Source organism: Opisthorchis viverrini (genome assembly GCF_000715545.1).
Source record: "Opisthorchis viverrini unplaced genomic scaffold opera_v5_9, whole genome shotgun sequence".
NCBI lineage: Eukaryota > Metazoa > Platyhelminthes > Trematoda > Opisthorchiida > Opisthorchiidae > Opisthorchis > Opisthorchis viverrini.
In genome coordinates, this window is record NW_008751665.1 from 4,068,514 (window position 1) to 4,089,635 (window position 21,122).

Below are 21,122 nucleotides of genomic sequence, written 5' to 3' on the forward strand. Positions count from 1 at the left end.
CTCCTGAGGTTTTTTTGAACGGATATCCGGCCGCGCAAATTCGCTAAATACTTTGCCAGAGTCCATATGTAAAAAATCGAGTGTAACGGAAATTATAATCGATCACCTCAACTCCGGCTACTGCACTTCTGCCAAAAAATGTAGGTTGGTCGTCAGCCAAGTTAACTCGTACGTTACTAGTACTTCGAAAAACAATACCAGTTTTTATACTTCAGTGAAGACCTTGGCCTCCTTGTCAGGTTTCTGAACAACAAATTTCCGGAAGTATCGGAGCGTTCTTAGCTTCCGTCCTAACCGACCACTTCAGCCCACTTTGATTTGTGCCATATAACTGCCCTTTTTCACTTCAAGGTGTACACCAAGAGGATACTTAATAGATGCAGTATAAAATAAAATGCGGGATACTGCACTATTCAGCATGAAATTCGTACTCCGTAAGTCTCAAGCTCAGGAGGCTTGACTGTCTGTCATACGGGGCTGGGCCAGAGGGCCCCGAGTAGTCTAACCAACTAACCATCGTCCCAAAACTTGAGCTTTCTCTCGGTTTCCCATTACTAATCGCCCACGCGAGACGATTCCAGATCCACAATACTGGTTCGCAGTCTAGTTGGATTGAGATGGGTCAGGGAATAAAGTTGTTATGCTGGATGACCAGAGCTTGCTTTCTGAAGTGGCATCATGATGCCATCTTACCAAAGAAAGCTGTGATTGTGTCGCGAGTCCACGTACTACACAACAACTTTGGTTAGTATGATCATCTGATATTTAAAAGACCGTACTTAAAAACTACTAGTTATGTCGCTTGGTAAGCTCACAATGTGCATTCCGTGAGGAGGCATGATCAGGTGTGGTTTTGAAAGTCCGCACGAACGAATCTGTTGACTCTACTCGTGCACCCATCTGTATTTTTTTCCGCCATACACATCTGCTTTTCCATTCTAACTCATGTAATAACATAGGATCAGACTAACAAGTTTCGGGTTAAAAAGTATCCATCCATGCCGTCAGACGTTAACGTTGTCTTTAACGATAACAACTGCACGGATGAACCCCGGACGCCCAAGGCAGTTCCGCCGCTGAGCGAATGCAGCAGACTGATTTAAATTAGAAACGAGAATCAAGTTTCATAGACCTCCAGCCTCCAGACCCTTTTCCAAGAGTACTGGCACATTGAAACATGCGCCATGTCGAAGTTTTCATATCTGCTGGACTGTTTTAGATAATTTCATTATTTCACCATGCCGCTCATTCTTTAGAAACAGTTTGCAATGCTTACGGATGCAGCACCTGCTCGATCCTCGGAGTGACCTATCACATCTTAAGGCGAATACTTGCGATTTTTACTTGTGGTGGTCCGAATAACTTGGCTGATACATTTGACCGAATTTCGCAGAAACGTACCGGACTCTTCTGCTGTCCTTGGACGGAAAATTATTCCTTATTTGGATGTATACGGGTTCGTTGCACCACGTATCCAAAACCATTCACCTAAAAGACGATGTGACTTCCAGCTTTTTGTGATTACGTGACACAGAAACGTGCAGATTTTGGCTATTTATGTGTGTCGAAGACGTCTTAGTATGCTCGGAGGATCGAAATTTGCAGCGTTAGTGTGTTTTAAACTGGCGAGAACTAATGGAAAAACACCTCGGTGTCACTTATGTACATGTGAAAACAAGCCAGTAGCCAGCACTTATGCGCCGGTGAATGACAGCTTTGTGTATCAGTTCGGCAGACAGAACTTACTATGGTCGGGTCTCTCTGGCCGAATGAAATGTTGAGGCGTGATCTGGGGGAAGCGATGCTCTTAGAGTGAATAAAGCCAGGTATGAACACGACTGCAATAAATAATGGTGTAACGGTGAGTACTACTGATGAGGCATGCGAGTAGTCTGTGGTTTTATCGAACCCCCACCCAGCATCCAAGGGAAGGTGAAGTTTATTATAGAAATTGTGAAAGTGATTTGCAATCATTGTTTACAACTGCATGATAGTCAGTGAATATCCACTGAATTTCAGGAAAACGCGTGAGAATTTTCAGTTAAAAAAACGTGTGTATGAGACGTCTACTTTCCTGTCTACTGACTTGTAACTGTTTAGTTGGTGTTTGCTAATAAACAACTTCGCAGCGAAGTGATTTCCTCTTTACAACAGTAGAAAGAAAACGACCGAGACGTCACAAATCAAATATGCCGAATAAATTAGTGAAAAAAAACAAATAAGTGGCTACCTCAAAATACCACAAATTTGCTAGAATGGATGGATGGTATGGACAATTAGAATTTAATGAGTAAGAATTCCATCCTAGTCCAACAGTTGATCCAGAACAGCAACCGGCCTAAGGGGGAAGTCTTTTGAAAGTATACAATATCGACTTTTTATTCGAATACCTCGAATTTCGTCAGTCACTTTATTACACCACGCTGATTCGCCACAATAAGCATTTGGTGGTTTAGAAACACGAATGAACCTAGTCGTGGGTGGTTTCCGGATTACATAACCCCCTTCATCCTCTCCTAACGCAATAATTTTATTTCGTCCATACCGAAGTGAGAAGCACTGAGCTTGAGTTTCGGTCTTGTTGGAACTCATCAACAGTGGATAACATTAACCGTGCTAGCATTTGAATTCTCAGAGTAAACAATGCGCCACTGTTGTTTCGGATAACAAATTGTAAAATTTCCTTTGAAAATGGTCGAATAAGACTCCTTACACTATAGCGGCTATCACTGTGATGACTGATAAACATTGCACCTTCAATATTGATCACGAATAGCCTTCCCTGGAAAGTACGAAAAAAAGTCGTGGTCGTTGGCTTGTTTGCTGAGCTGGGCAATCTGGGTGCAAACGTTTCATCACCAATCAAGGTGAACTCATCAGTGCGTTATTGTGGAGCGTAGTTGTGCGTAGTGGTGAGGTGGTGGTTTTGCGTTGAGTAGTGTTACGTGTGTGTTAATATACGTGCTGGTACTCAACGCACAGCCACCAACCCACCGCTACGCACCACCAAGTTCCTCAATAACGCACTGATGATGTTACCTCGATTGGTGATGAAACGTTTGCAATCAAATTGCCCAGCTCAGCGAACAAGCCAAGGACCATCTACACTACCTGAGCTACCGACATTTTCCTCTACGGAAAAACGAACGATTGCCAAATTTCAACCTTTTTAAACTTTTCGAGTGTTGATTACGCCAAAGAAGCAGTAATTAACTGTGGAAAGCACTTTCCAACGGGCACTTTACCTAATAAGATAAACAACACCGAGGAAAATACCGATAGACAACTCAGTGGATTGGTAAACAGATCTCGACATAGATGTTCACTGACCTGTGGAACAGATAAGCAAGCATCAATGTGGTCTTTGTCTAGTCATGTTACTAAATTCAAATTGATTTTTCTGTTCACCGCGATAGAAGTCCGGCTGATTGGGTTACTCATGAAGAATCATTTGTTTGTTTCGTGGTTTATGGTGTACGTTCAATCACAGTTATGGCTGATCACGAATGTCCTGAGGCTGACCTATCGGGACACAGGATTAGTGCAAGTCATGAGCTTGTACAAATTTGAGAGCTGTTGCAGATTCTTTGGAATACGTATTTTTTAAAAAAGCTGCGACATTAAAGATAAAGATATCGATGTAAGGAATCTTTTCAGCATGTTCACAATTCAGAAATTTCGGACTACTTTGGCAAGTGTGTACAGTAAACATCAGATAGGCATCGTGCATTCCTCACAGTTGCCCAAGTGTTTTTCACCAACCTTGCAAGTATTTGCACATCAAAATGTATGAATGCATGAATCCTTTAGTTGTGAAGAGTTTCGGAAAAAGCCTACCTAATTTGGAGTTGATTTTTTTCTTTAGTCGTTAAAATTACTGCGTAAACCCGAAGACCTTATTATTTTCAGACTAGATGCATAATACAGGATATCCTCGAAACTGTGGACAAAGCATATAATTTCTAGTACAGAGAAATAATAATTGCCAGAAGCGGAACCTCTACTTGAAAACGAGAAAAAAGAAGGCAGGGAGAATGCAACTGATCAGAAGGACGAAAGTCAACTCAAAGAAAAATGGAGAGAGAGAAAGTTGAGTTGAAAGAGTTCATCAGAGAGTTTTAAATTCCAATGGATTGTGAAAGTAAAGGAAAGTAAAGGGTAACTGATCGATGGATGGAGTACGCTGATAAGGAGAGTTTGTGGAGCAAAGTTTGAAAGTCGAAAGGTGAAAAATGCTGTATGCTACCATTGTAACGATGTACACTACTGATGGACCATGCGAGTAGCTTTTTCTCGTTTTACCATGAAAGAGCATCTGGTGTGTTAATAGCAACAGAACTGTGTCACGTGTTTTAGGCCCCAGTAAAGAAGAAAGATCTGTGTGGCATTAGGGGTTGATGATGGGACGAATGACCTCCTTCTGAATATGCTTANTGCTTAGCATAACACTGCTCTACGCACTTAACAAAAGGTGACTTGAAAGAAAAAATACCTTACACCCTGAAGCTTTGCAGCTTTTCCCATATGAAATCTAAGGGAAATTGCTGAAAACTAACAGCTGAGGACTCTGAAAACGGAAAATTGAGGAATAATTGTTGTTCCCTGTGAAGAATTGACGGTGAAAGATGGCGACAAGAGAGGTTTGGAAAGAATAAATTGACAGCGATAGACGAACTCTCAGTAAGAATATTTCCAACATTGGCTGTGGTCCAATACAAATGCGCAGTGAAACAGGTTAGTTGGGGGGGGGGGAAGAAAAAAACCAGCGGGGGTTACTATATTAATGTAAAAATCGATGGGAAAGTAAAAACAGTTATTCATAGGTTCTCGTGATTATGTTTCGGGTGGTTGGAAAAAAACTTTTGGGGCCTACAAATCTCCAGTAACAGTTCCGTCCATATATCGAAAGAGCCGTGGGAAGACGAAGGGCTGATATCTTTTCAGACTCGTTCAAAAGTGAATACACTTGATGAGGCCAAATCCACGATTAGAGAATGTGTGACATCTGCACAAGTGGACCTATTTCATTTCAGATCCGTATCGATGATAGGTCAAGACTACGCTGTAGAAAATTTGCAATTTTTGTGTTAGTATACCTGTCCACAGCTATGTCTAGTGGCCATGTGATTACAGTATCTGAGATAAATTGTCCGTGCAAATAAGCCCACAACTGTCTACCAACTCCAAAATGTCAAAACCGGCTGACGGTTCTGTTGTTATCAGTCACCACCTGTCGGCTTTCTCATAAGTTAGTAAACTACCATAAAAGTTGTTCCCCATACTGCCTTTCGATGGAAAGTAGTGGAGTACGTAGCTCAACCAGGCGGAGGTTTCCTGGATCGAGTTGGGAAAGGTGGGCTGAAACGAACAGATCATTCTGTGCTATCTCAAGCAATAATCGATCCTCACAACCAGGACAGTTACTGGGTCGTCGTTCGATGGGTCGGGCACACCAATCACATCGCGCAAGTGTGAACGCGTTGGCTTGTTCAGACGTGAAAATTCAGATGCGTCCAACGTGCGTTGGTGGAGTAGTGGTTACACTCTCGCCTCGCATGTCAGATGTCCGGGGTTCAAATCCCGGCACGGCCATCGAATATGCACTGCTGATGAGCTCTAATAAGAGCGAAACTCGAGTGCAGTGCTTTCCCTTGGTGTGTACTCACCGGAATAATTACGTCAGAACAGGAGGAAGACCATGGAAGCGAGAGTGGTGTGGCTATAAACAAAATACCTATCCCGCAAAACTGCAAATAAAGTGAGAGTTGGCGACGGAATCGGTTTAATTGGGCTCTGGGACGGTAGAAACTAGGGTAGGGTACTTGTAGTTTAACACGCAGAGGCATATTGCGTGCTTCGATTAGCGCTGGTTGTAACAGGAAGGCCATTGAGTCTGAAAGAAGCGTCTTCAGGTCCTGGACACTGAGGCTATAAATGGAATGTGTGGTTCACACGCAGAGGCATATTACGTGCTTCGATTAGCGCTGGTTGTAACATTGAGTCTGACAGAAGCGTCTTCCGGTCCTGGACACTGAGGCTATAAATGGAATCAATGGGAATCATCGAATCCGCAAGCGGCTGGTCAAGAAACTGATGTTTGGTAGAGTAGCAGGCGCTCCAAGCTGAAGGTTATACGGAACTGTTTTCCAATCGGTCCAAACCAGCAGAAGCGGTGTGGGCCAAGCAAATGTTCGAATACATTGGAAACTGCATATCAATCAACATAGGGGAGACACCAATCATAGGTCAGAATTCATGTTTAGTAGAACTCGTCAGTGATAAATCAAACAGCAAAAGATGTCGGTTGACCAACTTTTGCTGAAATGCACATTTAAAAAATCAAGTTACTCTTCACATAACGGGAAATGCAACTTAATCGTGAGTCACTTGATTGTTGACCCGAGGCGTAACAAATTATAGATCACGGGTAATATTAAAGCTTGTCGTAGGAATACTGTCCAGGAGCACTGTACCGTCAAAAATGAAAGCGGACAATAAGGTATGAAATGGTACTTTTGGACCACCTTGTCTATCGAATAGTTTTCCAACTAACCTGAAGATAAACTTTTCCAACTTTAAGTTTATGTAATGCACTTCCGATAGGTTTCAAAGCTAATCCCACTACTATGAAACTTTCTCAAAAGAGGCCGTAATGGGGACGAAACTTTTTTGTTCTCGCGGTGGTGCGACTTTTGAGTACCTGTGACTAGCATCACTCATCACATTTCCGTGAATTCTCATCCAACTGTCTACAAAACATTAGGCTTAGCCATTAGCTTGAGGATGGGGAAGTAAGTTATACAGGTTTTAATTTTACAGCCAAAATGTTACCATAGTTACGGGATGCACACTAACTTCCATTTTCTGTCGCCAGAAGTTCTGGAATACCAAACCGCGCAGACTACCTACTAGGATGGATCTTGCGTTTGCGGCCGAAGCACGATCAACTTTGGAAGTCTCTGGCCACCATAAGTAAATACGACAAAAACCGCGGTTATTTTTACAGACAGAAAACGCCAAACACACGTTTTTTCGTGGTTCTTTAGGTTGCAGCCAGAGAACTAACCGCAAACACGGACTGCCTCTTCGACGTTTTTTTAACCAAGGATCATCAGGCACGTTCTAAAGCGAGTTATTTGATTTTGCTAATTCTAGGGTACTTATTGTAGAGCTGTTTGACTAGTGACACCGAAATCTGCGTTCTTCAGACCCCAGTGCGAAGAAAGAAAAGCGCTGAGGTTTATTTCTTGCTTTGGCTGCTTATCCATGTTGTGAACACAAGATTACCTACTCAAATAGAGGGCTCAAATCACTGACAACAATAAATGCTGTTTTTTTTTAATTTTTCGATATGATGGCTTGGTTTGACAGTATTCCATGAAATCCAAAGCCAAGACGGTCATCCAGGCCCTTAAAGCTTGTTTGTTGCATCTGGTATCGTTAGCGTACAAAATAATATGCTATATATAATAATATATGTCCTCTTCAGAGTACCCGGGGTGCAAAATCATTCTGCCAAAGTTTTGAGTTTCCTCATGACCGGCAATTTGGCTTCAAGGGAATTAAGAATGTAACTGTTGCAGTAGAAAGATTTGTTAATGCTTTAGTAACCAACGGCCGACGCACTATGCCTCAAAACCCACAAGTTCACATGAAGGTAACTTTAGTACTTTACGTGGCAGCCACGCCAGTGATAGGAGTTAGCTTGTTTGGTAGGATCGACAATCGTTGCACTAAGCTAACCGATAAAAGTGCTCGCGTTAGTGTGTCGTCTGAAGGCCATCCATCGTAGGCATCGACTTGCTATCCGACACATTATCAGGTTGTGAAACAAGAACTACACGGTGGCAGCATATGACCAAATTGCAAAGGAGTGTAAATACATAGACGCCCGAGTTTAAGCCGAAGGATTTCCTCTGAGGCAAATTAATTTGCTTTTTATGAATGATGTAACGAGGTCCGATGAAAACACACAAGAAAGCACAAGGAGAAACCAAATTTGTTGTCTTTAATCAAGCCTGCCGAAGCCAGCAAGCGGATGAAGTTCCTCAAACGGCAAATCAGAAAAGTGGCAAACTAAAAGGATGATGAGATAGCCGGGAGCAAGTGAAGCTTTGATCATGGTCGCAGAAGAAAACCCCGATCTGAGACTAAAAGAGAGTTCGAGGCAAGGAGTGTTAAGGAGGAACAGTAGTTTGGTACCCACTGACATTCAGCCGTTTCCAACTTTTGCCTAGTTTGTACCGATCTGTTTTAGGCAGATCAACATATCTGGAAAGCTCAAGGGACCCTTAAAAACTACGTATTTGCTTCATACACAATTCGTCCGATTTCATGCGCCCACTGGTGAATTGTGAAAAACGAAATTCGGATTGTGTTAGGCGCAACACAAATTCTTGCAGATCATGGTCTTTATCGAGCAACTAATCAAACATTACTAACTGAACTGGCCAGGTCATTATCTCCCTTATTCGGTGCTCAGATCGATTCAATTTTGTGACGTGAACTCAGCCATGTTTCTGTCGCTAGAACACACCAGGTTATTATGCAGTTGACCTGATTAGGGTGTGGCTGCTAGGAGTTATCTGTACCAAGACTAAAACCTCCCTGAACAATAAACGCAGAGTCTGTCAGCTATGGAATCTAGTACAATACCCGCGTCTTGTTAGAGTTTTCAGATTTACAAAAAATACCCTTGGGACATACACAGCCGACGTGTCGATTCAAGTATTTTAACCAGCAACAACCCGGTGGCTGGATCGTGTACCACCCTCAGATCGAAAACGTGGGCCAGAAATTCAACAACATCATCACCACCATCATCATCAACAACAGCATGAGATCAGTGTTTAACACGGATGCTTCATTGCCAAACAACCATGATTTATTTGAAAGCCTTAGTGTAAAGAGAAGAGTAATGGTGGATGGGGAAGGGACTTAGTGCTGGCTTACCAAAATCATTCCTAGGTGTCTATACCTACTCAGACGATCTGGATAGAAACTGATAACAAGAACGCCACTGACATCGGTTGGCAGCCATATCCTTTAGTGTCTCCAGCCAGGCACAGTGAAGATCACGCGGTCTCCATCCTGGAAGGCGAATAGCACCGACAGCACCCAAGCGTTTCGTGATCTCCTTCATAGTCCTCTGCCAAGTCAAGGGTTGGCCACCTCTCTGTTTACGCCACTCTGAGTTGGGCATGGAAACAGCACTCTTTTCCGCAAACGATGGTTCAGCATACGCAATACATGTCCCAACCAACGCAGCTTCTGGTACTGGACACATTCTTCTATGGAGATACCCGTCGCGCAACCGAAAACGTGCTTTCCGACTGCCTCGTTACGGATTCGCCGACACCAACCCACACGAGTTATGGTTCTGAGACAACGATTGTCGAACACCTGAACACGTCTCAGTTCCGCCGCTTGAATAGGCCAAGCCTCACAGACATACAACAAAACAGCCCATACCTTAGCTTGATACACACGTCCCTTCAGATTCGGGGATAAACCATTCTGACGCCATAAGTGTCTCAAGTTAGCAAACGCGGCCCGGGCCTTGCAGATTCGCGCATTCACCTCATCTGGCACACTACAGCCAGAACTAATGCAACTTCCAAGTGGCGTGGTCAGAAATTTAACGGCATAGGCTTTAACCTCTCAGCACGCGAGACTTAAAATTTGCCTCACCAATATCAGAAGGCTCCCGCGGCTCTCGCGGATGAACACAGCCCAACAAACCTGAACCATCTCAAATTCGTCCCTATCAAATTGACACCACCATCTGAATGAAATGTAATCAGTCAGGATAGAAATCGCTGCTCCATTTGGTGCCCTGTTTCTCGGTGGAATTCATCTACGGCCCTTCGTTCTTTGTCGGGCAACTTTTTCTCTCAATTAAGCATGAAGGTCATTTGGTGATCGAAGCGTTTTGCCGTTTACAGAGCTGGCTTCTTATCTGAGCGTTCTAACTTGTGGAGTATTCAGCCAAGAGGAACTTCCCGAAATGTGAAACTTTATGCATAATTTAACACGTTGTCCATGACGGTTGGCCTCGGCCTTTGGCCACTATCTTCCAACATCATTCAATTTTGATGCAGTTCTGGCGTTTGTTGGATATTTCCATTAAAACCTGGAAACTCAGTAGTTAGTCAGTAGTTTACCTTTAGCAATCGACAATTACGGTGACAGACTATAAAAATGGGTTAAAATACTAAACAGCTTCTGAATCCTACCGGGTTAGAAACAACGACTCAGTGGTGGGAAATTTTAATTGGTGGATACGGGCTGTTTCATGTCACTCACGTGTCTTTTTCTGGCAGAGAGAAGAGCTATCTGTCAAACTAATGATCGCTCGGGGCATTTCAAGCATTTGTTTGGAAATAGCTTCTGGTTGAACTTTCGGAACTCAATTGACCACGCTAAATGACTTGGTCGGTCGATATTGACCACGTGACTAGTGTAAGCTATTGTCACTGGTCTGTCTGCTCCAGTTTCTCAATAAATGTCCTTGGGTTCTCTGATATGAATGCCAGTCGTTCGAGTCAAACAGCTTTCGTATAATTTGAGAACGGATAAATATGCAACCATTGAGGGCTCGCGCACTATATAACTGAAGACCGTATTAGGCAGTTAGCCAATGCTGATGTGTTGCGTTGGACGCTCGTTTCATCCAGGAAGTCAGACAACGAAATGCATATGAGCTTATTTCGTTACTGTTTGGCTTCTTTCAATTGCTGATGGATATTGGTTCAGATGCCCCGTATGAAGCGTCCTGGTATGGCCAGATTTCTCCAGATCATGCGCGATTCCGCGTCAAGCTTGTCTTTTGTCCAGATCCCACGAGCCCGACATCGTGTAAAGGCTGTAAAATTGCTGTACCGGACAGACCATACAGGTTTTTTCTGCACTTCTGCTCTGCGTAAACCATCCTGGGTCCTAGTGAGACCAGAATCAAAAAGCTGAAAGTATCCGTTAGACTCTTGTATACCAGAAAAAATGTGGTATAGTGAAGGGAATGTCAAAAGCCCTTTTGTATTTCTAAGCTTACAATACGGCTCTCAGCAATGGTAGTAATATAGTAAACACATCGTTTAAAAACGGCAAATGTGTGTCCCAGCGGGTCCAGAAAAGACGAGACCGATAGACGAACACCCTCATAACTTCTTGTCTATGTGCCACTAAATACAAACTGCGCCGTGAGCAGGACCTAAAAGTAGTAGCTCCTTAAATTCAACGAGTTTGACCGCAGATAAACTCAGCGGCCCCAAGAAAGGATAACTTGGTAAACAAGGGCAAAGAGTGTAGTAAGCACATGCGTCTGTCGACAGTAAATGTATTTTGAAAAGATGTCGACTTAGCTCAGCGCAAACTTTGTGAGTGAAATATCCCTGGATCAAACCCAGTCTCACCACCTCGACTGCTCCCTTCGAGACTTGGACATCTGGATGGTTGCTGCCTCGGATGGCATGGCGCCTGTGCATCGAAGCGATGTTTCAGCTAGGAAATTATCTACATTGTGAATAACTTCCAAAAACTCGAAGGTGCCTTGTAAACTGTGTGAGCGCAACTATTTACGGTTATGCTCAGGTAAATTGTTTTGCTACCCAGACGCAGTCCTTTGAGGGTTTTACTCATTTCGAACGCAACGCATAGTGTACTTTTTGGAGCTCATCCATACGAGTGACGGCCATGCCTATAATTTCCGACGAACAATTTGGCATCTATTTTCCGGACGTTTCAAACGTGAAGTTTTTGTGTCCATATTTCCAATGTCATCTTTGGTAATAATGAGGTTCATTGTATTCCGATATGACTAGGCTATCTCTAGGAACCGGGTCTCAAGCGGGGGGGTTGTCTTTTAAAACAGACAGCATTTTTCCAGCTTGATGTTCGGAAGCATCATTGGTGGGGGGCTAGTGACGTCAGTTTGAAAGTTCTGAGTTGAAGTGGGACTGGTATGGTTTCTAGATGATTGGCGATTGGTGTAAACAACATCTGAGTTATAAATAATAAACAGATAATTTTTGTAAACAAACACGAATAAAACTTATGATTTTTTCGTCGACCGATCGACGTAATGAATTAATGCCTGACAAGATGGATGCCTTTGGGAGAAAACGTTCCATCTGGACCACGTGCATTAAGTGTTGGGGTAAACAGTGAAGAAGGGTGCCAGTGTCAATGTACGTCTTCGGAAATCACTGTTATTTTATGCTAGTGGCCCCTTGACTTGCATAGTTGTGAGTAGCATTGTTAACTAGGTGGAACTTACGTGTAGAAAGAAATCCCATAGATAAAAGAGAAATTTATTACTGGCTGGGAAGTCGTTAATGGCTTTAAACACCAGTGTTCACAGCTGAGTATGGTAGCGAATTAAAATGTCACGTGCTGCTTATGTGTTTGTTTGGAATGATGTCGAGGTGCCAGTCGAACAGAAATTGAAGTTGTTATGTGTAGAATCGGGACGTGTTATACTAAGGTTATCTAAATAAGACTTGTTTCCCATCTACATGATTCCAAAAATCGTTCTGAATGAAACTGCATGTAGTAAAACCATGTTTTTGTCATATACAGTGTAAGGTGTTGAGTCACGTGGTTGATGTTCACACGGAAACGCAGGGAAATTGACTGACTGTGGGTCAGATATTCGTTAATCTTCTGGCCCAGTTAAAGAGAGAACATCAGGGCGTATTTAAATGAATACTTCCTCCTGACTTGTCTGCGCTTACATAGTTTTCAAAGAGTATCTAAAATCCTATCATATTTCTTTCTAATTGTCATATGCCTTACTTGTAATCCTATTGGCTCGTTCGCGGTTTGCTCTGCATAGTGGTCAGTATAACTCGTATTTCATTGGTTTGCTGGGTAGCTTCTACTGGAGTTTTCGTTTCGCTTACTGACTGGTCCGTTCGGCTAGCATTTTTCTTCCAACTGATTACTTTCGCTACGTATTCCAATGCTTTCGTCTAAGAGGCTTTGTTCTACCTCTGAGAGGGCTGTTATAAGTGCGAACAAATGCACTTCTACTTTGGCCCAACCGATTGTCAGCAGCGATAGTTTTACTTGATTAAGGCGAAAAGTTTATCACAGTAAATCATTGGCTCACCAAAGTCGTAGGCTGAGAAACTCAATCTCTATCCAGTTTGTTAAGGTGTCTTATGATTATTCACTCATAGGTAACCTTTTGCGGATATAACGTGGTAGTTATCCTGCTCAGTTTTCCTTCCCTACCAGCTTAACCATCCTTCCTGTCGGACCTAAACCTCAGCAAGAATGCTGTGGTCTACGGGCCCAGAATCGTGATGACTGGACCAATCTTTTTAAACTGCTGTCGGTTTGATTGTTCCTATAAGCATACTGGTGGGCATCGTCCTAAGATTCTTTGCAAATATTGTTTTTTGTCTGCCAGTTATAACCAAGTCTTTCACGTGCTGTCTAGTTAACTTCATACTCCAGTGGTAGATTAAGCAGTATTTCCATTCTCCAATGCTTTCAAAATCTTAACAGTACATATTTCTTCACCACTGGTTGGAGCTGTTGTGCAAAACTGAACACATTTGATCGGATTAAGGCAAGCCCACAAAAACAAACCACCCGATAGGTAATAGTCTGACCAAGAGTACAAACACACAGAGCTAGACAGCTTGAATGAAAAGACGATGTTGTTTATAACTGAGTGCTAAAATGTACCCTACATGAAAATCTGTGTGGAACTTTGCGCTCAGTCTTTCTCAAGTCTTGAGTTCTCCAAGAAAACATCGCTGGTGTCTGCACCTGACGATCAAACCACTATTGATTGGGTGGTACGAAGTCCAAGGAGGTCAAAAATCACACAATCTGAATAGATCAATAAAATAATGTTAACTTAGACAGGACTTGGTGGCACCTAGAAAAAGGACCAAAACTGTTATTGATGGTGAATGATCGGGTAGCAATGGTGGTCTACCTACCCAAAACACATTTCAGTTGGATGTGCATTTGTTTTCAACCTCCACTTTATGACTTCTTTCTTTTCTATGTATGTAACATGAATGATTGGATACGTTTAACAAATGTGTTATAGACCGGACGGTGCTCATTGGATTTGACGTGATTGTGGCTAATTAAATAAATCGCTCAAATCTTTTGAACCAGTGTTTTTAATTCTTACTTTTTTCCGGGAAGTATGAGTCAACCTCTGATTTTTAGGCAAAAAAACAGTTGATACAAACTAAAAAATATTGCCACCAAGTAGATTTGCTGTGGTTTTTGAGAAAAATTCAAATATTTAAGAATTTTCAAAACTGTTCTTGCGAAAAAAACGTTGTCTTCAAAGTTTCATTTCCTTCCTTTGAGCCAACATCGACTGAAGATTAAGCAGGCACATGGATTGAAAAGCTTCTATGAACAATTAGATTTGTAGCTGGCCCTAACGCTACAACAGGAAAAAGCGTTCCAAGATCTGCAACAACTGTTTTGTTTTTCACGCAACTAATCAACAAAAAGAAACTGGGAGCCCTCATAAAATCTTAAATATCCAGCCTTATTGCCTCCAAATTTGAGCGCATATTTTGGATTTCAGCGGTTCTATGAACTTGTTTAAAAATTCTTGTGATTCAGTTAAACCTTCGTGGCTTTCCCAGCACCCTTTTTGCCAAAAACTTGTTTTAGTTTGTTCACTTATTTTGAAAGCGATTCGGATGGGACTATCATAAGGCGTGGTAAAATTAGCTGACTTAAAGTTCTGATGGCTCGTGCAAAAAAACAGCCACAAATTGTGGAGCTACCGTGGTCTACGTATAAGAATAGATGTAACATTTAGAGAAACCTTGGGGACTAATTTTCAGCATTTTGAATATTTTCCAGCAAAAGCAATATCAAGTTCTTACTAGCATTCCTGGCCTCGCCAAGACCTCCACAAATCTTGGTAGTTGTTGAGAACATCCATACATAGAAATTCTTCTCCAGCGCTTTGCTACTTTTGTAAAGTCAGTGATTAGTTCAACGATTTCACACATCGACTGTTGGCTAGTTGCTCGAAACTAAAGCACTTCCTCTGAGCGATCCTAGTCTGTATGAATGAGGCGCACTCACTAAAAAGAAGGTTCACAAATCTCCCCGACTTTTGTAGTTGTGGTTGACTTTAACAAGCCGAATCGAGTAGACATGCTATTTTGGCAGGCGGAACGTGGTTTTTCAGTCTTCCCTTCCTTCAACATTAGAAAAGCAGTGAAGCCAAAAGACAGTTCATATCTTCGTCCCATAAAAGCTCACCTGATGAAATGTGAAGTGTAGGAATTCAATATCATGAAATGAAATATCATGGTTAGACTATAGTTATCGGAATGGTATGGCAGTGACTCTTTTTGTATCGTTATTCGAGTTCAGCGAGAATTTCTCATGGACATGGCGTACCTGGTGTCGTGGATATCTGTCACTTATGCGGTCCGTTTTCACTGACAAGCTTCCCCGCAGAATATACTTCTCAACGTAGTAAACATGCTCAGATTAGCGCCACATCCATGTGATTCATCCAACACACCTGTAGCGAAACAAGCATTGAACAGAAGCAGTCATGTCAGAAATCAATGTGGGAAATTCAAACCACCTAATAAAACAAATAAGTTCTTGTTTGTTGTATCAAAAACGAGGGTTGTTTGAAGGTTCGCTTCCAGTAGAACTAAAAAACACTCAACTATTTGCTAAGTAGACTAAAAAGTCCGCAATAAAAACTTTCTGTTCAACAAATTAGTCTTGGCTAAGCCTCTTTCTTGAAGAGAAGAAAAAGTGAATGGGATACAAACAGAAGAGCAAACCCACCTGGGCAGGGATTTCCACCCGTGATTTCTCGTCTGTCGGTTGAATATCCAACCAACTAAGCTGCCCCACATCCCCTAAACGTAGAGGAACTGCACTAGCCCATTGAGTACCAGTTTGATAGACGAAAGCAGATAAGTTTGAATCCTGTCTAATGACGTTTGCCATTTTCCGGGAGTGTGTATTTTCAGATTTCCTTCATATCGTCTATAACCTCTTCCGCAATAATTCCAGACCACTTCTGTTCAGGTATGTTGAACGATGCCTACTATGTCTTTCCTACTGCATTTCACAAATGAAGCCTACTAATAACCACGAAAGGTGTCACTTTTCAAATCCATTTGGCCAGAACTCAGGGTGGAACTCAAGTACGACACGGGCCAGCATCCTCGGTAGTTCAGCTGGTAAAACTTTCTTCTAGTAAGTGAAAAGTTACGGGTTCGAGTTTCATACAAGAACGTTTTTGCGTTTGCGTTAGTATAGCTGCTTCCAAATTCAATGTTAGTCGTTAAAGGGCCCTTATATAGTGTCGTTTTTTGGCCTTTGTTTTGAGGCACAGTCGCATCGATTAATGGAGTTATCAGATTTTTTGTTCTTCTGACTTTAACAGTTACTTAGCTACGGTTCTGTACCACTCAGAATTTCTTGTCTTGAGCAGCTGTAAGCAGCATGCAGATAGACATGATCTATCCCACAGATATGTGACTTTCGCAAGAGCTATATCCGATTAGCAATTCAAATCCGGCAGATGTGACGCATGTTTTCATATTTTTTGTAGAATATTGACTAATAGGAGGCGGAATAACAAATGTATAGAAAGTCTACGAAAGATGTGAAGTAAAAATAATCAATAAAAATATGGTGTGCCAACAAGATGAGGATTTTTCAGATGAATTTTTCGTCAGTAATAAGGCTGTGATAGCATTTCTCAGCTCACTGCTCCTGTTACAAAGAGCGGCTCACCTCAGGTTGAGATCCTATGCATACTGGACAAGCGAACAATCTATCAGTACACTTCTAAGGTCCTGGTCACACTTCAAGACCTGTTTGGCAGAGGTCTGCATAAAAAACCAATGGCTAGAGAAGTGTTCATTTTTAAGGCAACCTTACACTGGGAAATGATGAGAATTTTATGGTTTGAAAAGTCAGTGAAGACGAAGAGGGTGATGAAATGTAAAGAGTTTTAGCAACTTTCAGGTCCAGCTTCACTTTTGCTTACCATCCATGAGAATAAAATTTCAGCTCAACCGGAGTCGCGGTTTCCGAATGGAACATTAGTTATGCCATGTATGGTAAACACCATGTCCCAGAGCGAGTTTTCATTGCAAGGATTCCGTAGGATTTCTCATCCATGGAGAAAGCACCTATTGCCCACGAAATCATTGACGGTTCTTCCTCACTAAGATCTGCGTTACCATCGAAGCGGGGGCCATGAACCCGTATTCTATGAGAACATACAGTAGAAAAACTCGCTTCATTAGTTTGATGGCAACTCTAAACCATATTGTTCTGGGACATAACAAAATATTTGACAAATTTCAGGCTGTTCGAAACGTGTAATGATTGAGTGGAGGAATTCAAAACCAAATCCGAAAACTTGTCTATACAATTATATTGTTAAAGTTGAGATTTTACTCGATCTTATGTTCCTTAACACTATTCTTTAAGCCCATAGAAACGGATAATTTCAATACTGTTTTAGTTGATTATTGTTTAATAGCTATCCACCAAACACACTTTTTCAATTTTGCAGTTTGGACAGGATAATCATCGACGGCGATTTACTGTCTAACTGCTGTATATCTTAAAAACTACGCGAGTGTAGTGTTGGAGGAAGAAAGTATAAAGTTCCTGAGTTGGGGGACAAATAAAGAACGAGGAGTCTATACTTTCAAGCACAACCAAAGTACCGGTCAAAATGCAGCACTATAAGTTCAAGTGGAGCCTGGGAGGCAAGACCACGGCACAGAGATCAAAAACCTTTACCGCCGCACTTGGGTTTGAAAGTGACAGCATGCACAGTACCGGAGTCATTTACCTGTCTCTTGTGATGTGTTCAGATGTAGCATCCTTCCTGTGTATAGCTGCCGTATTAATAGAAGGAAGCACGATGGCTGGTATACTTGCGGTTCTCCCAAGCACAGACAGGAGCAGTCGAGATGCATAGTTTGGGTTCGAACCGCGGACCTCCCGGTCATTAAGTGCACATCTCAACTAGAAAGGACAACGTTGATAGCTCAGGCAGCGTAGATGGTCGCTGGCTTTTTTGCTGAGCTGGGCAATTTGACTGCAAGCGTTTCATCACCAATCGAGGTGACATCATCAGTGCGTTATTGGGAAGGGTAGTGGTGCGTAGCGGTGGGTTAGCGGTTGGCACAACGACCAACACATCTCAACCATTAAGCCGTCTGGAGCTCCTCTAGCCAAGTGCAACGAGCATTGTTAGGATGCCTTCCCGAGAATTCAGAAAGATTTTACGGTGTTTCCGTTGACTAAAGCTATTGTCACTTGATTTTATTGGATCTTCGTCTTTTTCCCGCAGAATTTTCGGATAAAAAAAATCGCCTCCTCTGCCTGGCGGATGATGAGCTATTAATCATAGTAAAACCGAGACGCAGTGAATTGATAACTCACTTAGGCCACCCCAACTCTTCTGGCTCGTTGCTTCTGGCAATTTGACTTTCAGGAAAATGTGACCTTTAACTTACTGGCCTAAGGTGGTATTTTGATAGGCTAACAAGAAATGGGGGTGCCACTGGTTGCCTTCAGTTTGCGGTGCGTTCCGCGTTGAGATTTAATTCCGTAAAAATGGAAATCACGATGGGAGCTTCTTCGAAATGTGTGATCGCGGTAAACAAGAAGCTATAAATGACACTGAAAAACGCTATTTAATTCATCCAACGACTCAATGTGCTTGATAAAAGACAATAACCTAGACTTCACTTTAAATCTAGGCCATTGATGGTGATTTGGACCGTTGATCGGAGGTAATAATTGAACGAATGCTTAGTATTTTGCTACAAAAGTAAGTTTTTGAGGTTCCTTTGAATCGATTACAGCTTTTCTGTACCTGACACAATAATAAAGGACCCAAAGATTTACCCTCCTGGGCTGTGCCTCCCAGGAGAGACCAGAAAGCACCTGTCCCATGGTTCTTTCTCTGGGAGACTGTCGAATATAATTTACCCATTTATGGAATTTATGCTTCAGTATTCTAAACCATATTTATACTTTCTTTGTGGGACGACCATTTGGATAAATTACCTCGCTCAGGTCTTTTTGATGAAACTGTGTGCAGATACGGACCTTCAGGTGCAAGTATTCAGTTTAACTCCTTCAGCCGCAAACTATAAGGCGCTTGGTGGACGCACCTACCTGTAAGACTGTTGCTTGACTGTAGTTGTTATTAAAAAGAAAGTTTTGAATGGATTCAAACGTATGGATTTCAGCAGACAAGGGAAAACGCATAACAAACAACTTGCCAGACAACAGAAAAATTCAAATATTGTAGCTACATGTCGACTGATCGGGAAGACACCTTCACTAAAGCGTGTCACATCCAGAATACATCAGGCTAGTACAACCTTACATCCAATACTCTGTGTCGGTAAACCGTAAAGTTGTTAGCATATTTTAATCCTAGTTGACAGCGAAGTTCATTTGAGTTTGTGGACAAACAAACTCAAAAACTTTTCGAAGTTTTCCTTCCAAAAATTTCGAATTACGTTGATACAGACTAGCTCTTTGTCAGTTTAGCCCAAAATCAGACAGCTGATTTTCTGAGTGAGTTTATTTTATCGAACGTCATTGATTCAAGATTTACAGTCGTAAATCCTAGAGTTTATAAAGCATTGAAAAAGTACGGGCTAAATGTTAAGTACAACCCCATAAGCCGACTGGTGAGATGCTATAGGGAGACAGTTGTAACAGACACTACTATGTTCATAAGGGAAACTACTCACAAGGTTGCTGAAACTCCGTAGATAGCCCACCACCGGTTTCGCCCTTCTTGGGGCTCATCAGGTAGGCGCAGTCCCGGAGTTTCCGTCAACCTTATGTTCTACTTGAACCCATTGATGTGTATTTTTCTCGGAATGCCTGAACGGCAATCAACTGATAATAGCACCCATTATTTATTCCATAGACGTTATTTTTATGTCACTGCCAGCGGCGGTTATTTCCATACCTTTTTCAATGTTCTTACTACCCTTTATTCCAACCTTAAAATAACTCGTGTAGGCGCGCCAAGCGACAGTTTACCTTTGTAGATATACGTGTACGTAGGTGTTCCAGCGGAGGCTGTCAATGTTTATTTAATGCAGAACTACTTGGAGTGGCCACTGGTTTCACTTTTCCGGACGTGACCTGATAAAATCCTTGTTTTAGAGAGCCAGGAGTAGACGTAGCGCGGGCCAAACATCGGACTAGAAGGGGCTTGCAAAGGTAAATTTTCCATTTCGTCCGCTTGTTACAATATGCAGAAAAATTATACATATTGTCTTCCGGGTTCAGAATGTTAGACAAGATAGTATCTTTGTTGCTCTACCGTCCATCGTTGACTGTGTAGCTAATGACATCATCAAAAGGGCGGTGCTAAATCGTGTTCATCGCATAAATAATTGCCTTTTGCATACCTATAGAGCCTCCTCTTTTTGTCATTCATTTAATTGTCAAATTTCTATTACAAACAGGCAACTGAGCGATCTTTGTGCATGACAGTTATGGTCTAAAAATCAATATTGAGATGAAACTCAAGGACCCTATTTGCGGCCATTGAGTATCCACAGTCGATTCGTTTTGGTACATGTGCATCAATTAGGTTCTAAAAGTGAATAAGTACCCGGGCTGTCATCTTTGGATATTTTCACCAGTGTTTTTGAACTAAATAAGTCATGTAGCTGTGGTGAAATAATCCAGCAGGACAGATAGACCTAACCATTATCAACCATCTGAACACGCCCCTGAAATGAACGACAACGTTGCATCCAAACCCAACCAAACCGAAAACTACAGTTGCCTGTCGTGAAACATCTTCGTTCTCTCGCCAAATTCGAACTCCGAACTTTTGTCGATTTTTTGAAGCCATATTTATTGAAACTTTCCAATCAGTAGTATGTGTGGACTTCGAATTTCTGAATAACTTTGCTCTGGTTGCACGATTGGTTCTGGGCATCCATTGAGTGTCCGATCTATAGCTGTCGTTTTTTTCTTTCTACTTACTTTCGCGTATTTTGCGTCCTTGACAAATATGGCGAAAGGAAGGTTAACGTATCTAAACTTGTGTCTTCTCCCTCCCTTGACATCTTGTTTCATGACCGATTTGA